The sequence below is a fragment of the Silene latifolia genome, chromosome X, assembly GCF_048544455.1.
Source record: "Silene latifolia isolate original U9 population chromosome X, ASM4854445v1, whole genome shotgun sequence".
In the NCBI taxonomy this organism is placed as follows: Eukaryota; Viridiplantae; Streptophyta; class Magnoliopsida; order Caryophyllales; family Caryophyllaceae; genus Silene; species Silene latifolia.
In genome coordinates this window covers 148,955,914-148,965,117 of record NC_133537.1, presented here as the reverse complement: position 1 = coordinate 148,965,117, position 9,204 = coordinate 148,955,914, and the positions used below count along the sequence as shown (strand labels likewise).

The window sequence follows — 9,204 nt, the reverse complement described above, 5'->3', positions numbered from 1 at the left end:
TGATACGAGCAACTGACCGTACAAACAGGGTTCAGTACAGACATCTATCATACAGACACTGGCCTAAAACAACCGTCTATCATACAGATACTGGCCTAAGACAATGAACTGGGGGCTATCTGCCACCTACCAAACTAAGCACTCTCTATCCTCTCAAACAGAAAAGAAAGGGAGCAACACAGGGAGACAGAGGAGCAGCAACGGAAGCAGAGGTGGTTACCATGACGGTAATACCTCGTTCCTGCTCCACGACAAAAAGAAAATTGGTGCTTGGCAGATTTTGGACGACGCGATAACTGAGGCTCGTAGCTCAGCACGCTACCCCGATGTTGGCCTCTAATAGTCATAATTCGAGGAGGAAAAGGGATCAGGACAACGGATGCTATCCCGATGTTGAACCCCACTCAGCTGAATTCGACAACAACCGAAAGCGGCAACGTGGGATAACACGCCTGCATTGAACCCCACTCATCGGTCATCCGAACCTCTGCAGACAACGACCAACGATCGATACCCGATCATTGGCCGGGCAAAGGCCGCCTGGCAGAAACACAACCAAGCTTGTAACAAAAAACAGTCGTCACTCCCCCTCCAGGATCGACTTCCTCCTCCAAGGCCTCAACGGCAGACCCCATAGGTCCCAAACGATATCCTGCAATAAAAAAAACACAACAAACAAAAAATGTCATCCGAAATTTTGGCATTACGATGGCATGAAATGGATAAATCCAAACAAAAACAACAACAACCTGCAATGCAAAACAAGGGCAATCCCGCCCAAAATCCAACCAAACAAAACCATTCACAACAAACAAACAAAAACGACTCGCCCCTATTTTCAAGCAAAAGACGAGTAAAAAAAAAGGCATTTCAAGACCCATACAAGGTCCGCCAACAAATCAAAATACATTCCCGACACAATGGGGTATTTTTCTACGGCTCAGAAAGGCAATTCATACGCTAATTTGAGCCCAAACCGGTCAAAAATTCAAAAACGACCGCAAAAAGGCAAACGTGATTTTATCACGCCTCAAGGTGAAGTAAATTACCGATAAGGTCCATTTAAAGGAAAACTGACTCAATTCAAGCCCAAACAGACGCTTATTTTGTCAGACATAAGACCGTCACAAAAGGCAAAAATCCAATTTTGCCCACAATATCTAACAAAGGTCCATAAATGGCGAATACGGGTTTTCCCAACTACAATGCAACCTAGTGGGACCCACTACCCAAGCAAATAAACTTGGCATTGCGAAGTGAGACGGTGTCTCACCTCACTCGCGTTTTTAGAGCATAGGGAGCGGGAACGAGGACCAAAATGCAAACTAAAAGCACCCCTATACTCCTAAACAGGTTCCTAACCTAATGCAAGCATCAATTTCACTCGAAATGGGCTCAATCAAAAACGCCCAATTCGATTTTTTAGGGTAAAATTTCGCCCTAGTTCAATCAAGCTAAAGATCAACAAATTTAAATGGATTCAAGAGGAAATACTTACCTTGAGATGACATTGTTGATGATGGCACGACTTCGAGCAAGCTAGATGGTCCAACAATGGCGATTTTGGTTTGTTTGTGTCGAAAAATGAAGAAGACGAAATGAGAATGGGATGCATCCTAAACTCACGTCTTTTACAGAAAAAAGGGAATCCCCTTTGATTCGCAAGATGGCTCGCGCCCCAATCAGGTGTCCACTTGCTTTTTCAGCGAATTTTGGGCTTTAGCCCAATTTCCGCATAACAAAATTCGGATTTTCATTGACGATATTGAAAATCGTCATTTCCTCAAAGACAAACAAAAACAAATAGTGAAAATTTAAATTCGCTATTTTCAAAAATTTCAAGCAAACGGCGATCAAAACCGCCAATTTCAAAAATAATAGTGAAGTCAAATTCACTATTTTCCTTCAATTTCAGAAATAATAACGAAGATTCAATAAACTGCTATTTCTTCAAATTTTAAGCGACGGCAATTAAAACCGTCATGCTCAAAATAATAGTTGGAAATTGAATTCCACTATTCTCACCACGCATGTCAACGACGGTACATAAACCGTCACTTCAATCAATAGTGAAGATTCCAAATTCACTATTTCCATCAAATACCAACGGCGGCACATAAACCGTCACTTCAATCAATAGTGAAGATTCCAAATTAACTATTTCCATCGAATGTCAACGGCGTCACATAAATCGTCACTTCAGTTAAATAGTGAAAATTCCAAATTCACTACCAGCAAGGGCTTCCTTGCGGAACCCGGTTATTCCAAAAACAGTAATAGTGAAAATCCAAATTCACTGTTTCCACGGCGGCATCATGAGTTCGCTACTTTCAAGACAAGCCCTTTTGACGCGGCTATTCTCATTCAAATTCACGGCGGCATCACGAGTTCGCTACGTTCAAACGAGCCCATTTGACGCGGCTATTCCCTTGATCCATTGATCGACTGTACCATTGGCTGGCGAGCCTTTGTCCGCAACCTTTCAAGGACAGATCCCGAAGATGCTTCGGGTATATTTCCTTACCGTGGCTAGCGAGCCTTTGTCACAACCTTTCAAGGACAGATCCCGAAGATGCCTCGGGTACATTTCCTTACCAATGGCTGGCGAGCCTTTGTCCCTAACCTTCCAAGGACAGATCCCGAAGATACCTCGGGTACATTTCCTTACCGTGGCTGGCGAGCCTTTGTCCGCAACCTTTCAAGGACAGATCCCGAAGATGCTTCGGGTACATTTCCTTACCATAGCTGGCAAGCCTTTGTCCGCAAAAGTGCAAGGACATATCCGAAGATGCCTCAGGTATGACTCCTTCCTATGGCTGGCGAGCCTGTGTACGTAGTTTAACGGACTTTAAACGACCCATACGGAAAGTCGACAGACTCTAAACTATTCCCGACGACAGGTCCTTGGCTCGTACCCTCGAGTCACCTCGACGTCGCTTGGGTCTCCAGGTTGTAATCTTCAATTGACCTGGGGGCACTACTTTGACTTTCGTCCTGTCCATGCCTCAGTCAAAGTGGGGGCTCTGTATATACCCGGTATCTGCTGAGACTCCAACAAACACCCGATGATTATCGGACTACAACATGTTTTGGAATCGCGGCGTTTGATCGACAATTTGTGTACAACTTTACGTCGGAAAACTTAAAACGATTTCAAAAATAAAATATCTAAAAACATTTCAAAAATACCTGGAGTGTTTAATGCACGACGACGGTGTCGCAATGACACTAACTAGAGTCAAAACCGATACCGGACCAAAAACCGACTCAAAAATTCAAATCCCGACTCCAACAACGAGTCAAACCGAGTCAACCACCAAAAACAAAACATTTCAAACCTTCTACCTTAAGTTTTCCCGGATTCATGAATGGTCAAGTACCAAACATGTGACTACAAAACCTAGGATAGAACAAATCGTGATTGCGTTTGTTGTGAAAGCGACAACTCACCTCGAAGAACCGCGACGTGGCTCGCGCCTCTTTGAGTAGCCCAAGTGGCCACACAACCACTCATTTCCCTATAAATACCCCTCAAATGTCACCCATTTGAGAATTACGCGAGTGTCCGCCCCCTCTTTTCTCCCTTAAAATTCTCGACTAGACTTCTTAAGTCACAACCCGACGCGTATTTACGACCTACCGATCGTAAACACGAGCCTTACACATTGTTTGGTACTGTCATCGTGCATTAAATCACTTGACCGACCATTTTGACCACTACACCATCACTAACATTAAAACACTCTTTTTACTTACCAAAACGGTTTTAAACCGAGTTTTTTCCGATCAAACGAGTTGTTACACTTACGTCGGTCACTCGCCATAACCAAACATGTAAGTATGAGGGTGTAAAAATCCTCTTTTATTATGTTTTCATTTTTTTCATGACTATAACATGCTAAAACGTGCATAAAATGAACCAAAACATGGATCAACCGTGTTTGTTCTCGTCATTTCCCTTTAATCCGCGCCTAAATGGGGTATTCAGACCAGAGATCAACCGTGTTTGTTCTCGTCATTTCCCTTTAATCCACTTTCATATTTGTAATCGGTTTTTACCATTCCAAATACTTTTGAATCCTTTTTATTTCATTTGTTTTAACCATAAAACATTTTTCACCCTTGGTTCCTCATACCATGATGGTTAAATCCGTGTTTCGGTGATAATATTTGGTTAATGACATTTAAAAGGTATTTTAAAGCCTTTTATTTCTTTTCTTTACATTTTCAAACAAAAATATTAGTTACCAACACAAAGTCATCCTTGGTTCTACATACCATGCCGGATTTTAACCCGGGTACGATGATGAGCATCGACTAATGACATTCAAATGGGCTTAAAACAATTAGTCCATAATTATTTTCAAAACTATTCATGTCAAATTTGTCAAATCGAACCTGACACCGAATATTATCAAAATAATGTTGATTATTCGAGTCTAGTTCTTCAAATCGACAAATGCGGTCTAAACGACCCCCCTTTAAATCAAACCGGGTTCAAGTACCCATTTTCAACACGTTTTATAACGTTTTCTAAAAGGTCAGAACATGGCACATAAACCGTGGGCTAACCCGCGCCTAAACAGGCTCTCCATTTCTCATTTTCAAAACCAGAGGGAGGCCCCTTACATCTCCGGCTGGCTCGCGCCTCATATAGCCGTCTGGTACAGGGCCTGTTTCTTTCCAGCATTAGTCTAGGACGACCCCGACTCCGGTTAACTTGGATATAGGACGGATCAGATGACTATTTGATTATTCAAAACCATATTTGCAAAATGCCTTACTAAGACAAATGGATCATGTTATGCACCCTAAACCTAATACGGTAAATGGATGTTTAATTTCCATCTTACATGCAAATCAATCATTAATCCAACTCGACATCTGATACTTGATACTTGGATTAAATCAACCGACTTAGAAAGCTCTCACATGTTAGGTTTAAATTATTGGATGCGCATTCATGCATTTAAACCATTTTATCAACTTTTGCATTCAACCAACCAAGATCGATCAGTAGAGGCCGCTAACGCGGGCGGGATTGGGTGTCTGATTAAAGGGCTTCCCAATACGTACCTTCACCTCTTACTCAGAAACTTTGGATAGTGGACGACCTTATCCAGGGCGTACGAGAGTCATTCTAGAGATAGGATACTAAAGAGGGACGATTTCCTTATCTTTAGTACCTATGTCAAACGCTGCTTTGTGCTTCGATTTGACCGAGGTATAAAGTGGATTTCGAACGGGTTCCAGGCATCCTATAAATGCTTGGTGGCGACTCCGAACATCTCTAATCGTTTCGAGACCCTTACCGAGACGAAACCGACCGATCTAAAGCGATCCGGACGAAAGCATTTTTACGCCGCCGAGCGTGGCTTTCAAAAGACCGTTGCATGTCAACAGATTGGCTTGGCGTGCAGGTGGCCAGTCACTAAGGACCGGTAGGCGGCCTAAATCTGCAGACTGAGACGTGGCCCATGTCCACAGATTGGCGACTCCGCTGGAGACTCCAACAAACATCCGATGATTATCGGACTACAACGTGTTTTGGAATCGCGGCGTTTGATCGACAATTTGTGTACAACTTTACGTCGGAAAACTTAAAACGATTTCAAAAATAAAACATCTCCAAACATTTCAAAAATACCTGGAGTGTTTAATGCACGATGACGGGGTCGCAATGACACTAACTAGAGTCAAAACCGACACCAGACCAAAAACGACTCAAAAATTCAAATCCCGACTCCAACAACGAGTCAAACCGAGTCAACCACCAAAAACAAAACATTTCAAACCTTCTACCTTAAGAATTCCCGGATTCATGAATGGTCAAGTACCAAACATGTGACTACAAAACCTAGGATAGAACAAATCGTGATTGCGTTTGTTGTGAAAGCGACAACTCACCTCGAAGAACCGTGACGTGCCTCACGCCTCTTTGAGCAGCCCGAGTGGCCACGTCGCTCAAAACTCACACAACCACTCATTTCCTTATAAATACCCCTCAAATGCCACCCATTTGAGAATTACACGAGTGTCCGCCCCCTCTTTTCTCCCTTAAAATTCTCGACTCCACTTCTTAAGTCACAACCCGACGCGTATTTACGACCTACCGATCGTAAACACGAGCCTTACACATTGTTTGGTACCGTCATCGTGCATTAAATCACTTGACCGACCATTTCGACCACTAAACCATCACTAACATCAAAACACTCTTTTTACTTACCAAAACGGTTTTAAACCGAGTTTTTTCTGATCAAACGAGTTGTTACACTTACGTCGGTCACTCGCCATAACCAAACATGTAAGTATGAGGGTGTAAAAATCCTCTTTTATTATGTTTTCATTTGTTTCATGACTTTAACATGCTAAAACATGCATAACATGAACCAAAACTTGGAATAAACGAGCCAAAACTGATTTTTGGTCTGAGATAGAAGCCCCTTAGGTCGCCAGCTTACCCGCGCCTAAATGGGGGTGTTCAGACCAGAGACCAATCGTGTTTGTTCTCGTCATTTCCCTTTAATTCATTTTCATATTTGTAATCGGTTTTTACCATTCCAAATGATACGTGCATATTCTATACACTTTAGTTGCAGTTTTGGCACGTATTTCCATGCGTATTTTTTAGTTTAAAGCTACTATTTCTCCCGAAATGGTTTACTTTGCAATTTCTATGATTTATTGTAGGAATGAGTGGAAGTGAGCTAAACCATGTTTAAATCGTCCTCCGGAAGCAACTTTATGGAAACTTGGAAGATGAGAGTTCGGACTCGTTCACCTCGGGATGCGTGCATGGAGTTTAGAGGCTGATTTGAAGAGAGAAAGAAGTCACTACACAGCTCAGTTGGTTGATCGACCAACCTCTTCAGTCGATCGACCGTGGACGTTCAGCAGGAGATACTGCACTGCACTGGCTGGTCGATCGACCAGGCCGCGAGGCTGAGATCTACTTTATGTTTTAGTCTTTTAAAAGCCCAATTGTAATTAACTTTTGGGGCATCGTTTATCAGTAGAACGCAGGAATAATTTAGGTTATACTTTTTATTATTCAAGAACTGAAATTTAGATCTAGTTTGGAGACAAGAAAGTGAGACGACGGATTCCAATTTCAATTACTTTGTTCATCTATCGATTAGTAAGCTTTAATACAATTTCCTTCTTCTTTTATTTCTTGTCAATTCAATTCTTGTTGTTACTAGTTTTTATTCAAGCAATTCTGTTTTAATGTTTTGTCTTAAGTTTAATTTCGACCATGTTAATTTCCTTATATGTCTTTAAGTTTGCAATTGTTTTAGTTTTAATCATGCATAGCTAATCTTCTTGATTGGGAACGAGGTGAGCCATGGCATAAATTAGGGTTGTTTTGTTAGTATGAATTTTTCCGTATCGATCTTATTACCCTTTGATAAACCCGTCTTGCTAGATTGAAAGATTAGTAGGCCAGGCTTTCATTGAGGTTGGAATTTCCTTTGAGCGAAAGCTTGAGAAATTCTAGGGAATTAGAAGACCGTAAGGTTAAATTTGAGCATTGATCGAAAGGCTTGCTCTGGTTCCTTGAGACCGTTACAAGACCTCCGCTATCTCTTTTTGACCTGACCTTAGCCATGGTGAACCGTAGTTCCTGATCTCTCTTTTTCTCATTTGAGAAACTTTTTATTTTGTCAATTAGTATCCTGAATCAAACAAATTCAAACCCCCACTTAATTGTTACTTTTATAGACTGAAAATAGCAAACAAAATTGATCTTGTCTCTCTGTGGTTCGACCCTTACTATCACTAGCTATAGTTTTAGTTTGGATTTATAAATTTAATTTTGATACAAAACGACGATATCAAATTTTGGCACCTTTGCCGGGGAGACGGTGTAATTCTGTTTGCTTTATTTTTAGTTTATTTTTCTTGTCTCAAGGAACTTTGGTTCCTTGAAGCCGTTGCTTACTCTTGCTTCTAGTTTTGCTTTTGCAAAGTTAGAAGACAGGTTTTTGAGAGGAAGACTTGAGTACTCTCAGTTTTGCGAACATGACTACAATATATGACAATCTTCAGCCACAAGAGCAGCATGTTCCAAAGGGATATGGTTTACCCACCCCTACTACTGGTCAATTCGAATTTCGTTCCTCCTATATCGATTTAGTGGAGCGAAATCAGTTTGCTGGTCTACCGGACGAGGATCCTTTGAAACATATAGAAATTTTCACAGGACTCATCTGTTCCATACCCACTACCGGGTGACCCAGGATGAAGTAAAGGGAATGATGTTCTTATACTCCTTGAAGGATTCTGCGCGAGATTGGTACCGCTACCTTGATAGGGTAGCAGCTGGAGTTACATATTGGACATCTCTAGCGTTGGCTTTCTACAAAAAATACTTCCCACTTGTAAAGACTGATGCCTTGAGAAGCAAAATTACAAATTTCCAGCAAGGACCTGATGAGGAATTTTGTGAAGCATGGGGACGTTTCAAGAGTTTGGTTCGGTCTGTCCCTCACCACGGTTTCCAGCAGTGGTACCTTTGCAACTTATTCAATAATGCTTTATATGATGACTACAAAGTTATCCTGGACGCAGCTGCGAATGGTAGGTTCCAAAATAATACCGGTCAGAATAAATGTTGGAACACTATTGAGGTGATGGCAGTCCATAGAGCTAAGTTTGGAAGTTCGCGTGGAGACTCGCGAAAGCAAAGTGATGAAATGAATGCCGTTACGACACTCATAGCTTCTATTGCAGCCCGTCTCGAGAAGCTCGAGACCTCTGAAGTTTCCAAGGAAAGAGTTGAAATTCCTGCCCATAACTCAGATGAGACCGCGGAATTAAGAGAATCAATCCGAGCTCTTTTGGTTCAAGTCGCGAAAATAGAAGCAGCTGGGATTGAATCTACAAAGAATTTTGTGAAGCAATTGGAGAATTTAGAGGTTAAGCAAGTCGCCAATTCTTCAAGTAGATGTGAAGGGCCAATTGAAACCATTAATGCCATTAATCTACGAAGTGGCCTTTCTTATGATGGTCCTGGTAAGCCAAGAGAAGACTCGGGAAAAGATGAAAAGCAAAATTTAATTTCTGGTGCGAAAACGAACTTTATTGCCAGTACCAGCGGTCGATCGACCAACACTACCAGTCGATCGACCGGAATTCCTGATGAAAAAGTTTCTGACCAGAAACTAATTGAGTCCAGCACATGTGGTCGATCGACCAACA

The 9,204-nt window shown here is 41.8% G+C and overlaps 1 non-coding gene across 1 annotated transcript; it reads right to left on the bottom strand.

The window, feature by feature from the left end:
* Positions 1–8,394: 8,394 nt before the first annotated feature.
* Positions 8,395–8,503, bottom strand: LOC141625452 (small nucleolar RNA R71). The gene has a single exon (XR_012535232.1). It is a non-coding gene; the product is annotated as a small nucleolar RNA R71 (small nucleolar RNA).
* Positions 8,504–9,204: the final 701 nt, after the last annotated feature.